The following is a 19107-nucleotide window of genomic DNA, read 5'->3' on the forward strand; positions in this document are numbered from 1 at the left end:
TAGAACTGTGCCTCATAGCATTATCAATGGCTGTTTTTTTGGAAGTTGATCACCAGGCCTTTCTTCCGAGGCACCTCTGAGTGGACTTGAACCACCTATCTTTTGATTACCAGCCAAGCACATTAACTTTTTCTACCACCCAAGGAGTCTGATAAGTATAAGGTAGTATTAAATAATAAGTATTTATTAAGTTTGAGTTGTAAGAAATCTTATGAGCCTCTACATAAGGAATACAAACTGGTACTATCAACATTTTGGCCTTTTTTGGGAAAATTCTCCTCACCTTCTTGCCATTCAGCTCAAAATATTGGTTTAATAATGACTATCTCATAGCCTAGAATGCCATAGAATATTAAATAAAAATGAACCTAACTTTCCAGAAAACAAATTCTGCAAGGCCAGAATAATATTTTCCTGTGATTTGGTAATAAGTCTCATAGATGAACAAGTATGCTTTTCTTAACTTAAGGGTTTTGATTTATTTTTCTTAAAATATACTCCTTAAAAATGAAAAGAAAAATGACTAGGTCTATGTATATGGAAAGTTATTACTTTATTGTATGTTCTATTACCCTATTAGTCTAATACACACATACACATACAAGGTTAATGATTTCTGATTCATTCTAAAATTGTTTTATTTTTATGAGCCATTTTTGAGAAAAGTCAAGGTTTTTGATTGTTTTTACTTAACTAATCTTCAAAGAAGGACCCTATTTTCCCAAATTAGGTCACATTCACAGGTATAGAAGCTGAGACTTCAACATGTATTTTTAACGGAAACAATTTTCTCAAATGCTTCTTCTTCTAGAAAAAAAAAAAAAAGTAAGGGAAAATATATTGTTCACTGTAACAGACCTTGTTGGTACCTAACCCAGATCTCATTTATCCAGCTAGTTTACTCATTCCCCAGCTGCTGCAGATGTTAGCTGCCAACAGTTCATTCCCGTTGAATGGGGGCTGCCGATAGCCAATGACTGATTAATGTGAAAAAAAAAAAAAAAAAATTTTTTTTTTTTTTTTTTTATAGCAGTCCAGACTGATTACCTCAGGGTTGATCAGCCTCTGTGGTACAATTCATACCCCAGAACGTCCCATGGGATCAGGCTGAGGCTAGATTTCTGCCTTATTTTCTTTCCCACACCCACACATGCATAACAACTACATTAATTCATTTCTTTGTAATAATCCTGCTTCCCTATGTAAATGCAAGCCTAGAGAGTTGAGTGCAGATGAACCTCCCCCTTTCTTACACTGAAAGTTGTCGTAATATGCACATTATTCTGAGATTTGTTTTTCACTGCAACATATTTTGAAAGTCTTTTTTTTTTTGACAGTTACATAGCATTCCATTATATAAAAGTTAAAAAAAATTCATTAAACAGTCCTATTCTGAATTTCTAATGAATACTTGTGTTGTTTCCAATCTTTCACGAGTATACACAATGTAGCATTTTTAAGATTCATTTTGTTTTTATTGAAAACAGCTGAATTTGGTGTTTAATTAGTATTCAGCCTAATCATTGCTATAGCAAAGAGATTAAAAATGCACTGTTGGAAATAGATGGAAATTTATATTTCTTTCATGTTAACACTCTTCAACATTTGTTCCTATCTTGGGACTCAGGTGGCTGCTCCACTTATTGCCATTTTTCATCAAGCAGGAAAGGAAAAAGAAGAAGAAAAGGGCAAGCATTTTTCTAATGTGACCTGGAAATTGCACATACAATGTCCACTCACATGCCAATGAAATTAATTTACAAAGGACATGGAGCAAGATTAATCTCTAATTCTGTGGTTTTGTGGTCACTTAAAATTTGGGGGGAAGAACAATGTCTGAATATTGAGGAATAATTAGCAGTCTCTCCCTCTACTGGTTTTCAGAATTTAAGCTGTTAGGACCATAGTCTCATGAGGCAACTCAGTCAATTGGCATTATATAGGCCATAAAGACAATGTTTTATATCCTAGTTTGGTGACTGGCACCTGGGGTCTTAAAAGCTTGCAAGCAGCCATCTTAGATACAACTATTGGTCTCTACTCATCCAGAGCTAAAGAGAAAGAAGGAAACCAAAACTCAGAGAAGAAATTACAGAACCAATAGTCTACACGAATGGTATCCCCTACCTTGAGATCAGAATTAGATGGTGCCCGGCTGCCACTACCAACCATTCTGACCAGAGATTCAATAGATGGTCCCAGATAGAATGGGAGAAAAATGTAGAACAAAACTCAAATTCCTAAAAAAAAAAGGGCCAGACTTACTGGACTGGTAGAGACTGGATGAACCCCCAAGACTATCACCCTCAGACACTCTTCAAACTTGGAACTCAAACCACTCCCAGAGGTCACCTTTCAGCCAAATGACAGATTGGCCCATAAAATAAATATCACCCATGAGTACTGTACTCCTTAAAATAATCATTTAGATGAAACCAAATGGTAAACATTTACCCTAGACCAAAGCTGAGAAGGCAAAGGGGCACAAGGAAGCTAGATTAATGGATACAGAATAACCAAAATGGGAATAATGAAAATGCTGATAAATTGCAAAGAATGTAATGTAACCCAATGTCTCTGAACAGCATGTGTAAAACCAAAAAAACCCAAAGCTGTTGTCGTCAAGTCAATTCCAGCTCATAGCAACACTATAGGACAGAGTAGAACCACAGGGCTTCCAAGGAGCGACTGGTGGATTTGAATTGCTGACCTTTTGGTTAGCAGCCTGAGCTCATAACCACTTCGCCACTAGGGCTTCACAAACAATATGTACAGAAATTGTTAAAACCTAATTTCCTACCTAAACGTTCACCAAAAACATAATAAAATATCTTAAAAAATAATCTAAGCCATTTAAATGTTATCTATAATTATGGATTTAGAGAGCTGTGGGGGAAGAAGATGCTTCAAAGGCATGGTAACTGAAAAATGTATGTAAATGCTCTCATCCTGTCAAGCTACTTGGATGTGAGTTTCATAGACAGTTTGAGCTCATAAGTCTTATAACTATTATGACTACAATATACATTGGGCTATCTTGGGCCAAAATTTTTTAGGGTATAAGCCAAATTAGATTAGCTTTTTATACAGTCTACCCTTCAGAACATCCTCTTTTTTTCGAATTTCTGATTCTAATGGGAAACAGGAAGAAAAAAAGGCAAGAAATGTGTGGGTAGTGGAAATAAGTGGATAAAGGTAAACACAGTTCTGAGTCTAAATAAATATTAACTCAGATTCTGTATGGATTTTTTATGTGTAATTGGTTAAGCCATCAAGGATTTTTAGAACAAAGAAACACAAACAAAAATCCTAAACTGATATAACCTTATAGGGGTGTTACCTTTTTGACTAGAACTTTTCTCCCATGGGGACCTGGTGGCACAGTAGTTAAGTGTTTGACTGCTAACCAAAAGGTCGGCAGTTCGAATCCACCAGTCTCTCTTTGGAAACCCTATGGAGCAGTTCTACTCTGTCCTATAGGGTTGCTATGAGTCGGAATCATTTTTAGTTTTCCTCTAATAGCATAAAGTTGCGTTTTATCTAATGTGGCAACCACAAGGCATGTGCTTAAATGATTTCAGAATTTGGATGAGTTGCTTCCTCTTTCCTAAATGAGTCAAAGAACCACATAAGCAGGGATGACATAATAAAATAGATGGATGGATGGATAGATAGATAGATGAAGTCCCTCTGCACTCAACTTGTACCTCCAAAACTTGAACAAAACTATTCACAACTTTTTTCTAATCTAAGAGGTCCAAGATAATTTTTCAGTGCATATATTTAACACACTTATTAATTGCAATGGATAATTTCACAATATACTGTGAATTCAAATTTAGAAATTAAAATTAATATGATCTCAAGAATGTTACTTAACACATTTTGGTGTTTTCTGAGATGGCTAGTGTTTTGGCGATGGTTGGTTGTGTGCAAGGATAAGGTAGAATTTTAGATGGACATATAGTTGTGGAATTTTAATAAATTTCTGGTCTGCTAATAATTTGCTTTTATTCAAATCATTTTTTACTTGGCACTTTTTCAAAAATCTCACTCCTGAAAAAAATGTAAATTTTTCTTACAAAGATGTGTACAGTATTGAGAAAGTCAAGAGAGGAAGGACCTTCGCACATTCCAGAAAAACTTTAATTAGCGCTAAACTACTAAATTTGTAGTATTAGAGGTTGCTGTAGTATTCTGATTTTTCTCTTTTTTGTAGTATTCTGAGATCCAAAGCCACAATTAGAGGAAAAACTGCAAGAGATAGAGATCATGTTTGTTTGAATACAGTAAATTTGAAGTACCACATTTTAGGCAGCTGTTAACTATTTTTGGGATCCTTAGTTTTTTTTTTTTTAGTAGTACAGTATTCATTTCCTTTCAGGTTTGCATATTATTTTTTGTACAAATGCAAACAGAAAGTTAAAAAGCCAACTTCAAATGTACAAGTTCCTTTAACTTCTGAATATGTAATTTTATTACCCTGGTGGATAAAATTTCACAGTAATGAAAAGCTGGAAATTTTTAGAATTCAGAGGGACCACATACATAATATTTGGCAGTGACTTGATGTGCTTCATGGCATATATTTATCTTCTTTTTCTCCTCCTGTTAAAGATGTATTTTGTATAATTGTTTTCATGAGTATTCTGCCACAGGCCATCAAGTTTAACGAAGGAAATTTTGGCCTTTTACTAACTAACTAATGCTAGCATCAAAGAACTATTGTCTTTTCCCCTTCCTCCACCCTTTGAATCTCCATCCAAGATAAATGAATGGTAACAAGTTTTCTTCGCTGCTTTCAGTGTAGAGTTTCAAATCAGGGAAAGTGCTGTTCAAGAATGAATTCCAGCAGTGTTTCTCGCGCCAGCAGGCAGCATAAAACTCTTGGAGAACAGAAATAAGCCAGAGTAAATTCTGCTCTTTTTGCGTGAAGCCACTTATACATGATAATATATAATTTTGAACTCTTAATGCAAACATCATGGCCATCTTTTCTTAAGAATGTAAATGATCAGCGTTTATTGGCAACAAACTTAAAGGTGAAATCATCCTACTGTGATTTTTATTTAGATACTATTCAGATGCAAAATATGGAGGAAGCTCCTATGAGATAGAGCATTCTTTGGTTTTAGAGCATGGTTGGACACCTGAGGTAGTCAAACTGTGTTTTGGAATAGATTCACCCACCTGGCAGGGAGAATAAAGAGAGAGAGGGCAGCAACCCTGCCTCAGGCAGGCCTCTCCTTGTGAGAGGAAAAAATAGTCCTGAGTATCCATCTAGATGGAGAGTCTTGTCCCTTTTTTTCCATGGAGGTGGCCAGGCCTCAGTGAAGGCTCTGGCTTTGCCCATTTGGAACTAGACAGTGTAACCCACTGTAACAGGAGCACAGAGGTCTGATCCTGCTCAGGGTCATGCTCATTCAGTGTGATTTTGTGTACTTTCTTTCTTCTTTTAGGTGTTCATGTGCCCTAAGAGAGAAGAACCCATTTTATCTTTAGTCTGATCTTCATATTTCAGTCCTAATCTTCCAGTTCCTTCTTCACAGAACAGCCAGAGTGATCTGATGAGTAGTATCTGATTTCACCACTAACCAAAGGTTGGAGGTTTGAGTCCATTTAATGGTACCTCAGAAGAAAGGCCTGGCAATCTACTTCCCAAAAACTCAGCCATTGAAAATCCTATGGAGCACAGTTCTACTCTGACACACATGGGGTTACAGATGGGGTTGTCATGAGTCAGAACTGGCATGACAGTAACTAGTTGGTTTTCAATTATGTCACATCTTTACTTAAAACACCTGGGCAACTGCTTATTGATTGCTGCTGATTGCTCTTGGAAAAAAGACCAATGTCTCACCCCAAGCTCCCTCTCCTTCCCCCTCCAGCCACAGTTACCTGCTTTCACTTCCATATTTAGGCCAAATTCCTTCCTGTCTTGGTCTGTTTTATGTAGTTTGCTTTGCCAGGACTTCTCCCCCATCCCCCTCCCCCACCACTCTACCCTCTTTACCTCCCTACTTCCTACTCATCCTTCTTATCTCAAAATCACTTCCTGTATATATTAGTTTCTTAGGGCTGCCATAACAAAATTCTACAGACTTTGTGGCTTATAGGAACAGAAATGTATTGTCACAGTTCTGTATGTTATTATTCAAATCAATGTATCAGCCAGGCCATGCTCCCTCTGAAGATTCTAAGAAAAGATCATTTTTTTTGTCTCTCCCAGCTTCTCATACCCCAGGTGTCCTTGGCTTGTAGAGACATCTTCATATGGCCATCCTTCCTCTGTTGGTCTCTGTGTATCTCTCTTCTCTTTTATAAAGACACCACTTAGATTAGATCAAGACCCATTCTGCTCCAGCATGATCCGTGTTAACTGATAACATCTTCAAAGACTCTATTACCAAACAAAGTCACATTCACAGGTACCAGGAGTTAGGATTTCAGCACACCTGTTTGAGGAACACAATTCAATCCATAACACTCTAGGAAGCATTCTTTAAGCCTCCACATTAGGTTAGGCCCCTTCTCCCTATTTATACACTCCCACGACACTCGGCCTCCTATTTGTGGCGCATACTACAACTGTCGTCATTTGTTTAATAACTGTTTCTCTTGCTAGATTGTAAATTCAGTGAGGGCATCAATTATGTCAGTTAATTGCTGTACCTCAAGTGCCTAGCACGGTTATCTATCACATCATAGACATTCAATATATATTTCTTGAATGAATGAATAAATGATAAGCAAATGAATGACCAACTGGATAGTTGAACAGCTTTGCCTTATTTTTATTCTTCCTCCAGGATTGGGCAAAAGACCAGGAGGTAGTATGTGTGATAAGTCCAATAAGGAGTAGTAAGGGAAGGTGGGGTGCTAGTAAGCCCATTTCTTAGAGGCAGTCACACTTCAGAAGGTACAGAGATCAAATACCAAAAGCTATATCCTGAAGAAGAGTGATAATTTTGAATCAGAATGGTGAGCCAGACTGAAGGACAGAATCAAACAAAGAGCCAAAAATGCTAAATGAGGAACAGTGGATCAGAACAGGCAAAATGAAGGCCTTTTCAGTAATTTCAGATATGAAATTCCAGAGCCTAGACAGGCTTCTGTGAGCTCCAATCATATTTTCTCGGGTGAACACGTTCACATTTTCGTAGATGAACCATTCATTTAAGATGCCAGCCTAGGGTACAAAGTATTTATCTCCACTTTTCTGATAATCAGAACCAACTGACTTCAACTCGATCTGACTCATGACCGCATGTGTGTCAGGGTAGAACTGTGCTCCACAGGGGTTTCAATAGCTGATTTTTAAGAAATAGATGGCTGGGCCTTTCTTCTGAGGTGCCTCTGGGAGGATTCAAATATTCCACCTTTTGGTTAGCAGCCGAGGGTGTTAACCATTTGGACCACCCAGGGACTCCTACTTTTTAAATATATCTCCATATTTATTTGTCTAATATCTTTGCAGTTTCGTGGATTTGAAATTCAAAATCTTTTGGATTTTATAATGGAGATAAAGTACATACAACCATGAACTATATGCACCATATCCATCTCCACATCAGTGGGTTCTGAGACAGCACTTGTTAAACACATTAACAGCTCTGCAGTGAAATGTGAGTATTTGCATTTTTACACGATACATAAAGACTATCAATAGCCGCCCCCCCCCGCCCCCCCATCACCCCTGGTTAGGTTTTGCTGATAAATAAGATATAAAACTACTTTTTGTTTTCAGAGCTTATTGGATTTGGAAATTCTGGATGAGGGATTGTGGAGCTGGTACAAAGCTTTAAGTGCTTCTGGTGCCCTGTTAATTCCTGTTCAACTGATTGCCAGCAGCAGGGGAGGAGCTTCCCCGGTTGGCAGACTCAGAGGGTCCTCAAGCTGCAGGGAAATCCCCAGAGTATCCCCAGCTGTCTGGAAGGAAATGCGGCCACCCCTTGCCTTTTCCTTAAGCTACTGTGAGGTTCTTGTCTGTCTACAATATTTATTAAATGTCTGCTGTGTTCAGGGCTCAGTTGGGAGATGGAAAGATAAGCAGGAGATGGGCCATTTAGGTTTATCTAAAATAAATCCTTCTCTATCCAAAACCTCTAACCTAAGATGCATGTCGTATTTCCAACTGCATAATACACAGATCCACTCAGCATTCAAGAACAAAAATTGGTTATCCTCCAACCTAGTATCAAACAAAAAACAAAATGTATGTTTGAGACCATTCCAAAGGGAAAACACATATTTCCAGTGGAAAATTGGAGAAGGGTTGTATACATATGAACTATTTAGCGAAGTTCAAGCATAATTAGGAAGAAGTATTGGAAAAGCATAAAAAATGAATACATTCCTTAATTCTTAGTCATTAGGTAGTAATCTCTGCCAACTGAGATTACTTTTGCTTTTTGTTTTTTTTTTTAAATCTCATTCTGTACAGGGCCTTGAGCAATCATTGGGATTTACCGTAATTGCTAAGGGATAATTTAAAATCCATCATTATTTTATTTTTTTGGAGGACCAGCTAGCCTAATTCTGAATGTCTTGAGCCACATATTCTTACAACTCTATATTAACTTCGTTACAGAGTGCATTCATTTCCTCTGTTGGCTATCTGACAACTTGGCAGCTTCCACATACTATTTATTTGGCTGACACTACCTGACTCCATGGTGGACATTGGAGAGTTGGAAGGAAGTTGTTCCCTGGTAAGGATTAGATTCGGAAATTCTGTTCCTTTTTAAGCTTGGCTTACATCTTGTCATCTGTAAATGTATAAGGAAACATAGAACTTGATGTGACTTTTTGTGCCCTTATATATTTTTAAATGAGTTTAGACAGAAAATATTTGTTTATTAATAAAAATGAAAATACAAGGAATGATGAGCATGAAGACCAAAGATTGAAATATTTTGATGATGGCCTGGTTTCGTGGATGGAACGTGGGCTTTTCAATCAGAAGGATCAGGATCCACGTTCTTGTTTTCTGACTTACTAGCTATAGTTTTGAAACAATTTACGTAAACTCACTGAGCCTCAAGTACATCTACAATAAAATGGTGATAATAATACCTAGATTTTGGTAAGTTTTTTTTTTTTTTGATAATTAAAAACATAGATACTCTATAAATCCTAGCTCTTATGATTAATACTTTTTAAATTGATAGAACAAAATAAGATACAAAAAAGTTATTAAAATCTAAAATTGATAATTGCTTTTAATAAAAATTATAATTTTGTTTAGAAAATCAATTAGTAAATTGAGCATATTAATATTATCTCATAATGTTTCTATAAAGATGAAATAAAATTAGAATCATCCATTGTAGTACATGTAAGCACTCAGTAAATACTCATTTTAATCCTCCTCCCTATCCTACACACCCATGACTCTCCTTATTAGGGAACTTTCTTCAAAGACGGTTCAGAAAATAACTTTTTATATAATTATTCATTGTATATTGAATAAAGGAGCCCTGGTGGCACAACAGTTAAGCACTTGTCTGCTAAACCAAATGGTTGGTGGTTGGAACCCACCCAGCCACTCTGTAGGAGAAAAGACCTGGCAATCTGTTCCTGTAAAGATCACAGCCTTGAAAACCCCATAGGGGCAGTTCTACTCTGTCACATGGGGTTGCTATGAGTTGAAATTGGCTCAGCTGCACTTAACAATGAGTCATTTATATACTGCACATATACATATACAGTTCTCTAAACTGAAGAAGGCCAAGTACTTTATTGGTTATCTATTGTCTCATGTAAGTACTTCTATGGCCACTTTGTGGGGCTTCAGATAACTTTTATATGAATGCGTTTATCTTTACTTTTCTTAACTTGACTATGAAAATAACCCAATGACCTTGCATATAAAAATCATTCTAAATTTTTCCAACTAGTTTACTGAGAACATATTACAGCCAGGTGTTCTCTTAGATACTTTACATACATAATCATACAGATGAGGAAGATAAGGCTCAAAGTCTGTGGTTCCCCCTAATTTATAGGCAGCTCTTTCTAATCTCTTTAGTTTACTCCTTCTTTTCTTCCCAATGTCTAAATGTCAAAGGGTTCTGGGTTTGGTTCTTGGCCCTCTTTTCTCTGTGTATGCTTCCTCCTTAGTTGGTCTCATCTACTTAAATGACTTTAAATACACTGATGAATCATCTGTACATGTTTTAAGTCACTAATTAGATCCTCGTCTTACATCCAACCATTCCTGAACATCTCCGTCCAATACCTAACCAGTTTCTGAAACTTACTATGTTTTGGTATTCCCACGTGTACCTTCCAAATGTGCTCCTACGGCAGTTTTCCTCACCTTGGTTCATGGCTTCACCATTCATCCGTTAGGACAAAAATCTAGGAGGCATCTTTCCTTTAACCCCTTTCCTCACATCTAGTCCACCTGCAAGACTGACCCCAAAATTGATCTCAAATCTGCACATTTCTCTCCATATTTACCACACCCATCCTAGTGCATCCCGCCATCAACTCTTAGTTGGATTATAGCAAGACTCTTATCCCTGGTTCCACTCTTGTCCTTCATAGTCCTCTCTCCACACGCAGCCAGAGCAACCTTTCTAAAACATAAATTAGAGCATTAATTTTCCTTTTCAAATGCCCTCCCCAATGGTTTTCCATTACATTTAGAATAAGCCCAATTCCCTTACATGACTACAAGGGGTCAATGACCTAGCCCAGCCTCTGCCTCCAACCTCAGCTCATTTCCCTCCACCTAGCTCAGTGGGCTTTGACCATTCTGCATTTCACCTTGGGGTCCTTACACAGGCTGCTCCTTCTGTCTGGAATACTCTTCCCTATGCCTTTATACGACTTGCCCTTCACATCACTCACGTTGTTGTTGTTAGGTGCTGTCAGTTCAGTTCTAACTCACAGTGACCCCACGCACAACAGAACGAAACACTACCTGGTCCTGCACCATCCTCATAATCATTGTTACACTTGAGCCCATTGTTGGAGCCACTGTGTCAGTCCATCTAGTTGAGGGTCTTCCTCTTTTTTGCTGATCCTCTACCAAGCATGATGTCCATCTCTAGGGGCTAGTCCCTTCTGATGTCCAAAGTATGTGAGACAAAATCTTGCCATCTTTGCTTCTAAGGAGCATTCTGGCTGTACTTCCTCCAAGATAGATTTGTTCGTTCTTTTAGCAGTCTGTGATGTATTCAATATTCTTCACCAACATCATAATTCAAAGGCATCAATTCTCCTTTGGTTTTCCTTATTCATTGTCCAGCTTTTGCATGCATCATTCTTATCTTGCTCAAATATCACTTTCTCAGAGGCTGTCCCTGACCAACATATCCATAATAGTACCACAGTCCTGCCCATTACTGTTCCCTTGTCCAGCTTAATTTTTTTCAGCATTTATTACAATCCAGAATTATTTTACATAAATGTTTCTTTATGTCTCTCTGTCTTTGCTACCAAAATATAAGCATTCTGAGGACAGGGACTTGGGCCATCTAGTTTACAGCTATATCCGTAGTACTAAAATAGTCTGTGAAGCGTAGTAGAAATAAAGCGGAAAAGAAAAACACAATTGTGTTTCTAGTTCAGATTCTGTTCCATCCCACCATGCTGTGCTGACTCTCTTATGTTCATAAATTTTTGTTGTAATAACAAAAGACTGCAACAACCCACAAGTCTATCGATAGAGAACTATTAAATAAATCATGGGACATGTATTTAATAGAATAAAATGCACCTATAAGAAAGAATGAGGAAGATCACAATGTAGTATGTCTAAAATAAAGTGAAAAAAGCAAGTTGCGAAACGGTGGGCTCCCACCATCTGCCTTCCTGCCTCAAGGCCTTTGCTCATGCTGCTCCTTCTGGCTTGAATGCTTTCCCCCAGGACTTCCAGGTCTCTCAAATAGAACCTCCCAGAGAATGTTCCCCAACACTATTTAAAGTATCTTCTACATCCCCCTCACTTGCTAATACCTGGCTATGCTTTATTTTTTCTGCAGGGTAATTATCACCACCCAAAACTACATTATTTGCACATATGTTTATATATTATTAAATTTTCTCTCCTGTGAGAATATAAACACCATGAAAGTCAGGACTTTGACTTGTCTTTTTCACTGCTGCATTCCCAGATCCTTGAACAGTGGCCGAAAACCATAATCCTTAGCTGTCCAGTTGATTCCAACTCATAGCGACCTTATAGGACAGAGTAAAACTGTCCCATGGGGTTTCCAAGGAGCAGCTGGTAGATTCAAACTGCTGACCTTTTGGTTAGCAGCCTGAGCTCTTAACCACTGTGCCACCAGGGCTTGAAATGAGAGAGAGAAAGAGATGAAGCTGGATTTCCAGATCAGGTTATGTTGGGTTCTAGGATATATCAGAACAACCACAATACGCTATCCCTCATTGTTATTTATTTATTTTTTTTTAACTGTACTTCAGGTGAAAGTTTACAAAACAAATTAGTTTCTCGGTGAACAATTTATACACAAATTGTTTTGTGACATTGATTGCAACCCTGGTGACATCTCCACCCCCGGCTTCTCTGTTTCCATTCGTCCCTTTTTCCCATCCCTTCCAGCCTTTCCATCTTTGCTTTTGGGCAGGTGTTGCTCCTTTGGTCTTCATTTACATGATTGAGCTAAGAAGCATGTGCCTCACATGTGTTATTGTTTGTTTAATACACCTGTGTAATCTTTGGCCGAAGGGTGAACTTCGGGAGTGATTTCAGTTCTGAATTAAAAGGCTACACTTCATTCTTAAAAAAGTAGTGTTTTCAGGCTGAGAGGGACCTTTGAGATCATTTAGTCCAAGCACTGATTTTGCAGTAGAGTTGACTGAGCCAAGGGTTAGGTGATATGCAGAGGTCCAAATAACATGAAGGTTAAGGGTGAGAGGGCAACTTTTTATACTTGCTGAGCTTTGAAACATGTTTTTAAAAAAAAAAAAAGTACACAACTACATTTTGAAAAATACAGTAAATAATTCCATAACTCAAGCACAGTCAAATAATTCAAGCAGAAGCACTCTGGAGATTTGGAGAAAGCAGCTGTCACCCACCTTGGCACAGTCATTGGTTAGGGAAGACTTTACAAAAGAGGACATAGCTGGCCCTTACAGGACAGAAGGGATTTGACAGTGATGAGGGTGGAGGAGAATTTCAAGAAAGCACTGCAACAGCGAGTGGTTGGGGGGAGAGATCCAGGTATAGGAGAGACACCCTAAGAAGGAAAGCCTATGGAGGCTTAAAAGGAAATCAGTTGTCGTCAGTAGCTACAGTGTACTTTGGAAATAAGAACTAGAACATCGATCTGTAAATCCTATGGCCTTTAGTGGAGAGATTTACTCTCTTAAATTTTTCTGTCTTAAAGTGTTTTTTCTTTCTTCCCCGTGTAGACACATAATGTAAGCCAAATGGCAATTACAGACTGTACTTCTATAACCCTATTTTAAATGAAGCCAAACGAATGTAAACCATCACAGTGCTTTGTAACTGGGTTTGTGGAGCACTTGGTAAATTTGATTAGAACTCTATATATCTGTTTTTGTTGATTAGTGATAATTATTGATTACATAACATCCATAAATGTGAACATCTCTACGTGCTTTGCACATAATTCTAGTTCTTTTATTAATTAATTGAAAGTGGATTTGGATGAACTCAAACCACAAACTTAGTGAATAGCCAGGAAAATCAGGCATCAATCCTTTATTTTCATTTCCCAGTCTAAAAGCTCAATTTCTAATAGATTTCTTTTTCTTTTCTTTTAGTTAAAGCATTAATTCCTGTGTAGACTTAATCAAATGATTTAGTCACTGTTTCTTGATCTAAAGTACAGATTTTAATTCTTTTGGTTTTAAGCATATGGACATGCATGTTATCTAGTCGTTCATCATGACTACAGCAGGAGATTTAGGATTCGCTGTATCAGTAATTTTGCTAACTCATATCCTGAATCAGAGGGGAAATTCAGAGAGAAGTGAATTATACTTAAACCCTCCTAGGTACATAGCATTTTTATCACCCATTCCTCTGCTGTTTTATATCAAGTTTAATTTACTTATCTTTGTTTTCAAGACTGTCAGCCACTGCCTGGATGGTTCCCTTTCCTCCATTATTTTTTTTTCTGTCCATTTAATCTCTTATACTAAACCAAAGATTCACGGTTCTGTCTTTTTCTCTTCTGGTCCATGTGCTTTCACAATCAGGCTTACAGAAGATTTTGCTGTGTTATCATAAGGCAGGACTGTATACAGAGCAAATTCTGTTTTTCAAATATGTTCCAGAATGGTTTGCAGGGTGTTTAAATTGATTACTCTCCTTCCATTACTGAAATTATATTCTTCATTAATTCAGTTTTTCCTTTTTTTTTTTTTTTTCAGGCTTTAGGGTCATGAGAACAAGTTTGAGCTTGGTCACATCATATGCATTTTAACCTTCACAGTTATCTTGTAACCCAAACAAATGTTAGTCATTATGATAAAGGGTTCGAAGAATTGTTTGGACAACTCATGGAACGTTGGCTCAGATAAGTTATTCCAGTAATACAGTTTCTCAAAAAAATATCTTCCAACTAATGATTTCCTGACTGTTGGTCTTCTATAAGTTTTCTAAGTCCCATTTGGTTCTAAAAATGCTTTAAAATAATGCTCTGGCCTAAGTATATTTGGAGTAATTATCGGATATTTCTTATTCACAAGGTAATGCTATTTTATTTGAGGGAAATTTTAATAATAATAACTATATTACAGTATGTTAACAATGCATTTTAAAGTCTCCTTTTACATTTTTCCCCAGCCACTACTGAACTATTCTTGATATAAATCGTAGCATAAATTCATGATATTCGGTAGAGAGCACTGCATTTGATGTGCTGGAGTTGGCTGGAACTACAGGCGCTGTGAGTTCCTTTAGTCGTCTGTCTTATCCATGCTCTCAGGGTTGCCAAGTAAAAGTTCCATTTGGCATTGTTTGTCTCTGAGTATGGGAACCAGCAAGAGCTACATTCAGGTGCAGGAATCTGTGTCAAGAGGTAGGCTCTGGCTCTATTGCTTTACCATCTGTCTTTCAGTCTCAGACTGAAATTCTTCTAGGAGTGAGTTGAATAGTGTGGGTTGTAGGGAGTCCTTGTCCAGACTTGCCTCCTAACTCTTAGAGTTACTTGAATAGATTCTTTCCCCCTCATTGCATATCAGTTTCCTCATCAGTCCAATGAGGTAATAGCAACTAACACTTATTGACCATTATGTACCAGGCACTGTTCTAACACCTTACATGTAAAATTCATTTGATCTTCACAACAACTCTGTGAGGGTGGTAACAGCCAACACACATATACTCTCCAAATCTCCCCTACCATGCTTTTTCTTTTTTCCTATTGTCTTATCTCCTTCAAATATGTTATAAAGTTTTATGTTATGTTTTTGCTGTTGTTGTTCTGTCAGTTTCCTTGCTCTAGAGTTTAAATGCCATAAGGGCGGGAATTTCCATATTGTATTCTGTGATGTATACCGAGTACCTAGAACAGAGCCTGGCGCTCAGTAGATACAGATTGGATGCTGAGTGAATGAAGCATAGAGAAATTAAGCTCTACTGAGGTTCATGGTGATGGTGATGGTGAAGTGGCTGAGCTGATCCCTCGTTGTTTATCCCCAAAATCTACATTCTAAGTCACAGTGTTATACTACATAAAATTAGACAATTGATGGTTTCCAAAGCCATGGTTCATAATGCTGGTTTCATGTCAGAATTATACGTGGTGCTTTACAAAATGCAGACACCTGCTGCTCCCCGCCCTTCCCCACTACATACTCTGATTCCCCTTTAGTGGGTCCAGAGTCATAGCGTTTTTTCCTGAAATTCCCAAGTGAACTTAATTTGTATGTAAAGTGCAGAACCAATGAAAGAAAAAAGAATCTTAAAGCTGGAGAGATTTTAGAAATGATATAGCCTATCTCCTTCAATTTCTAGAAGGGATCACTGGAGCATTTTGTTGTTGTTGTTGTTAGTTTACCCCTAGATAGCAACAGAGTGTTTTGAACATTCTTTTTTCTTTGATTTTTCTAAGCACTTTGAAGTAGTACTATCCATTTATTCTTAAAATGTTCACTGAATAATAAGCACAGAGGAAACCCAAAGCACAGAGGACAGAGGAACAAACATGATACCTTACTTAGGGGATTTCTTTTCACAGGTGGTGTTTGTTTTACTTGCTGTCGAGTCGATTCGAACTCATAGTGACCCCATGTGTGCAGAGTAGAACTGCTCCATGGGGCTTTCAAGGCTCTGACCTTTCCGAAGCAGATCACCAGGCTTGTCTCCCGAGGTGCCGCTGGATGGGTTTGAACCACCAACCTTTCAGTTAGCGGTTGAGCACATAATCTTCTGTGCCACCCAGGAACTCCTTCTCAGAGCAGTTACTATATACACTTGATTAGTCAGCGTAGCTAGGTTATAGTATAGTAACAAACAACCCCCAATTCTCAGTGATTTAAGACCACAAAAGCTTATTTTTGACTCAGTACGCCTGGGTAAGCAGGGAACTCTGTCATTGTAGTTATTCAGGGACACATGCTGACAAAGAGCCAAGATATCCAAGTTTACCAGTCACTGTGTCATACGAAATGAGGGAATATGGTGAATCCAACACTGGCTCTTAAAGTTTCTGATTACGTTCCTTTGACCAAAGCAAGTCATATCGTTATAGCTAACATGGAGGGAAGAGGCAGAAAAGTGTGATTCAGCAGAGGGTTGAATGGAAATATTTGTTGAACAACCCTAATGTTGTATTTGTTAGGTGCCATCCAGTCGGTTCCGACTCATAGCGACCCTATGCACAGCAACCCTAATGGTTATCACAAAACAAATACAATGTAAAGTATGAATCTAATATTCTAATCTTACTTGAAATCCTGTAGTGCCTTTTTTATGGCCCTTAGAGTAAATATAGCATCTTTAACAAGGCCTGTAAGACTGTATCTGATCTGGTGCTTACTCACCTTCACGGCCTCATTTTGTGATTCTTTCCCTTTTGCTTGCTTTACTCCAGTCATATTGGTCAATTCTCACTTTCCTTAATATGTCCTACTTTCTGTGTGTGCACTTGATGTTCAATCTTCCCTAAATTTTCTCCTCAACTTTTCGTAGAGCTAAACCCTACCCAACTTTCACAACTCAGTTTATGCATAATTTACTCTGGGTAACTGTCCCTGACTATCCAGTAAAAATTCCCCGATTACATGTTCTTATAGCACCTGATGCATTTCCTTTGCAGCATTTTACATACATAAAATTAATTACTTATATTAATTACTAGCTTAAAGTAATTAAATAATTACTAGTTTAGTGAGCTGAAATGGACTGGTATTGGTCATTTTGAATCAGACAATCACATGGCCGACTATGCCAGGAATGACAACTTGAAGAGGAATTAGAAAACTTAGGGTGCCTTGAGTTTAGGTTAATGGGAGAGGAAAAATTAGGAAAAGGAGGGTGAGAATGGTTGTACAACTTGAAGAATGTCATCAGTGTCAGTGAATTGCACATGGAGAAATTGTTCAATTGGTATATATTCTGCTGTGTATGTTCTTAAAAACAACAAAAAATAAAATGCTTTAAAAGAGACAAGAGATAGAGTCCTGGATGTTCTCAAGGGTCTGTGAACCTTGGCCAGCCACCAAAAGGGAGCAGAGCCTCTCTAAGACGAAGACTTTGGACAAACACTTCCATCCCCCACCATCCCCAAATTATTGGTCCCTTTTCCCCAATTAAATAGGATGTACTTTTGTGGCCTGTCATGGATTGAATTGTGTCCCCAAAAAATATGTGTATCAATCTGGCTAGGCCATGATTTCCAGTGTTGTGTGATTGTCCACCATTTTGTCATCCGATGTGATTTTCCTATGTGTTATAAATCCTGTCTCTATGATGTTGAGGAGATGAGATTAGTCGTGGTAATGTTAATAAGGAAGGACTCAATCTACAAGATTGGATTGTGTCTTGAACGAATATCTTTTGAGACATAAAAGAGAGACATGGGGACCTCATACCACCAAGAAAGCAATCCTGGTAGCAAAGTGCAGCTTTTGGACCTGAGTTTCCTTTGTGGAGAAGCTCCTCAACTGGGGAAGATTGATGACAAGGACCTTTCTCCAGAGCCGACAGAGAGGGAAAACTTCCCCTGGAGCTGACACCCTGAATTTGGACTTCCAGCCTGCTAGACTGTGAGAGAATAAAGTTTCTTTTGTTGGAGGCATCCACTTGTGGTATTTCTGTTATAGCACCACTAGATGGCTAACACATGACCTATTGAGTAAACCTTGAGTAATTTTTAGGCTTCTGTCTGATTATCCTTCTTCCTAAAGCACATGATTTTGCTGATCCCCAAAGTTCTTTAATATAGGAAAAAACTCTTTCATTCCTCAATTAATGATAAAATATTTAAATGCAAATGTGTTAATTGTTAATATTTCAGTGGTACAGAGTTTCTTTAGATATGTGATCAGTCCACCTACAAGTGTAAATGATACTCAAAATTTCCTGGCTTAACAGGGAGGCAAGGGCAGGGCTTCCAGAAACATGACTCAGAAAACAAACTTCCAAAATTTGACCATCTTGCACTGCACCTTTAAGTGTTGGAGAAGAGGGCATTTTTGCTTCCTACCTGTGGGCAATTTTGCCTGAATCACTTTCAGGAAATAATTGACTCATGTATGGAGCCAATCGGACCTTCCAGAAGGAGAGAGCTGATGGTAGTTCATAGCGTTTTTTGCACTTTACTGGCATTTGAATATTGAATCCTCACATTTTCAGTAATTGTTTATAGTCTGGCATTTGTTAATATAGTTTTTTAAGAAGTCAGTGGAAAAATTTCCCTCCAGTTCCCTTGTAAAGTGAAAATTACATGTCAAGTGTAAACCAGCTTTTAAACAGATTTCTGTAAAATAGTCTTTTTTTTTTTTTTTTTTCCATTTGCTAGTAAGAAATCCTGGACTGAAAAATAAAAGATGTGATCACTTTTCACTGTGTTTCTTCAGGAATGTGGTCAATCTTATTAAATTCTTCTACTGCTAGGCTAATAAGTAGTTTGGATGTCTATCTTTTCTTTATTGAAT

At 37.8% G+C, this 19107-nt stretch overlaps 1 long non-coding RNA gene across 1 annotated transcript; it reads left to right on the forward strand.

The window, feature by feature from the left end:
- Nucleotides 1-7140: 7140 nt before the first annotated feature.
- LOC111748865 (uncharacterized) lies at nucleotides 7141-17198 on the forward strand. The gene is made up of 3 exons (XR_002784351.2): nucleotides 7141-7625; nucleotides 8591-8711; nucleotides 14377-17198. It is a non-coding gene; the product is annotated as an uncharacterized LOC111748865 (long non-coding RNA).
- The last annotated feature ends 1909 nt before the right edge of the window (nucleotides 17199-19107 follow it).

Source organism: Loxodonta africana, chromosome 1 (genome assembly GCF_030014295.1).
Source record: "Loxodonta africana isolate mLoxAfr1 chromosome 1, mLoxAfr1.hap2, whole genome shotgun sequence".
Lineage (NCBI taxonomy): Eukaryota > Metazoa > Chordata > Mammalia > Proboscidea > Elephantidae > Loxodonta > Loxodonta africana.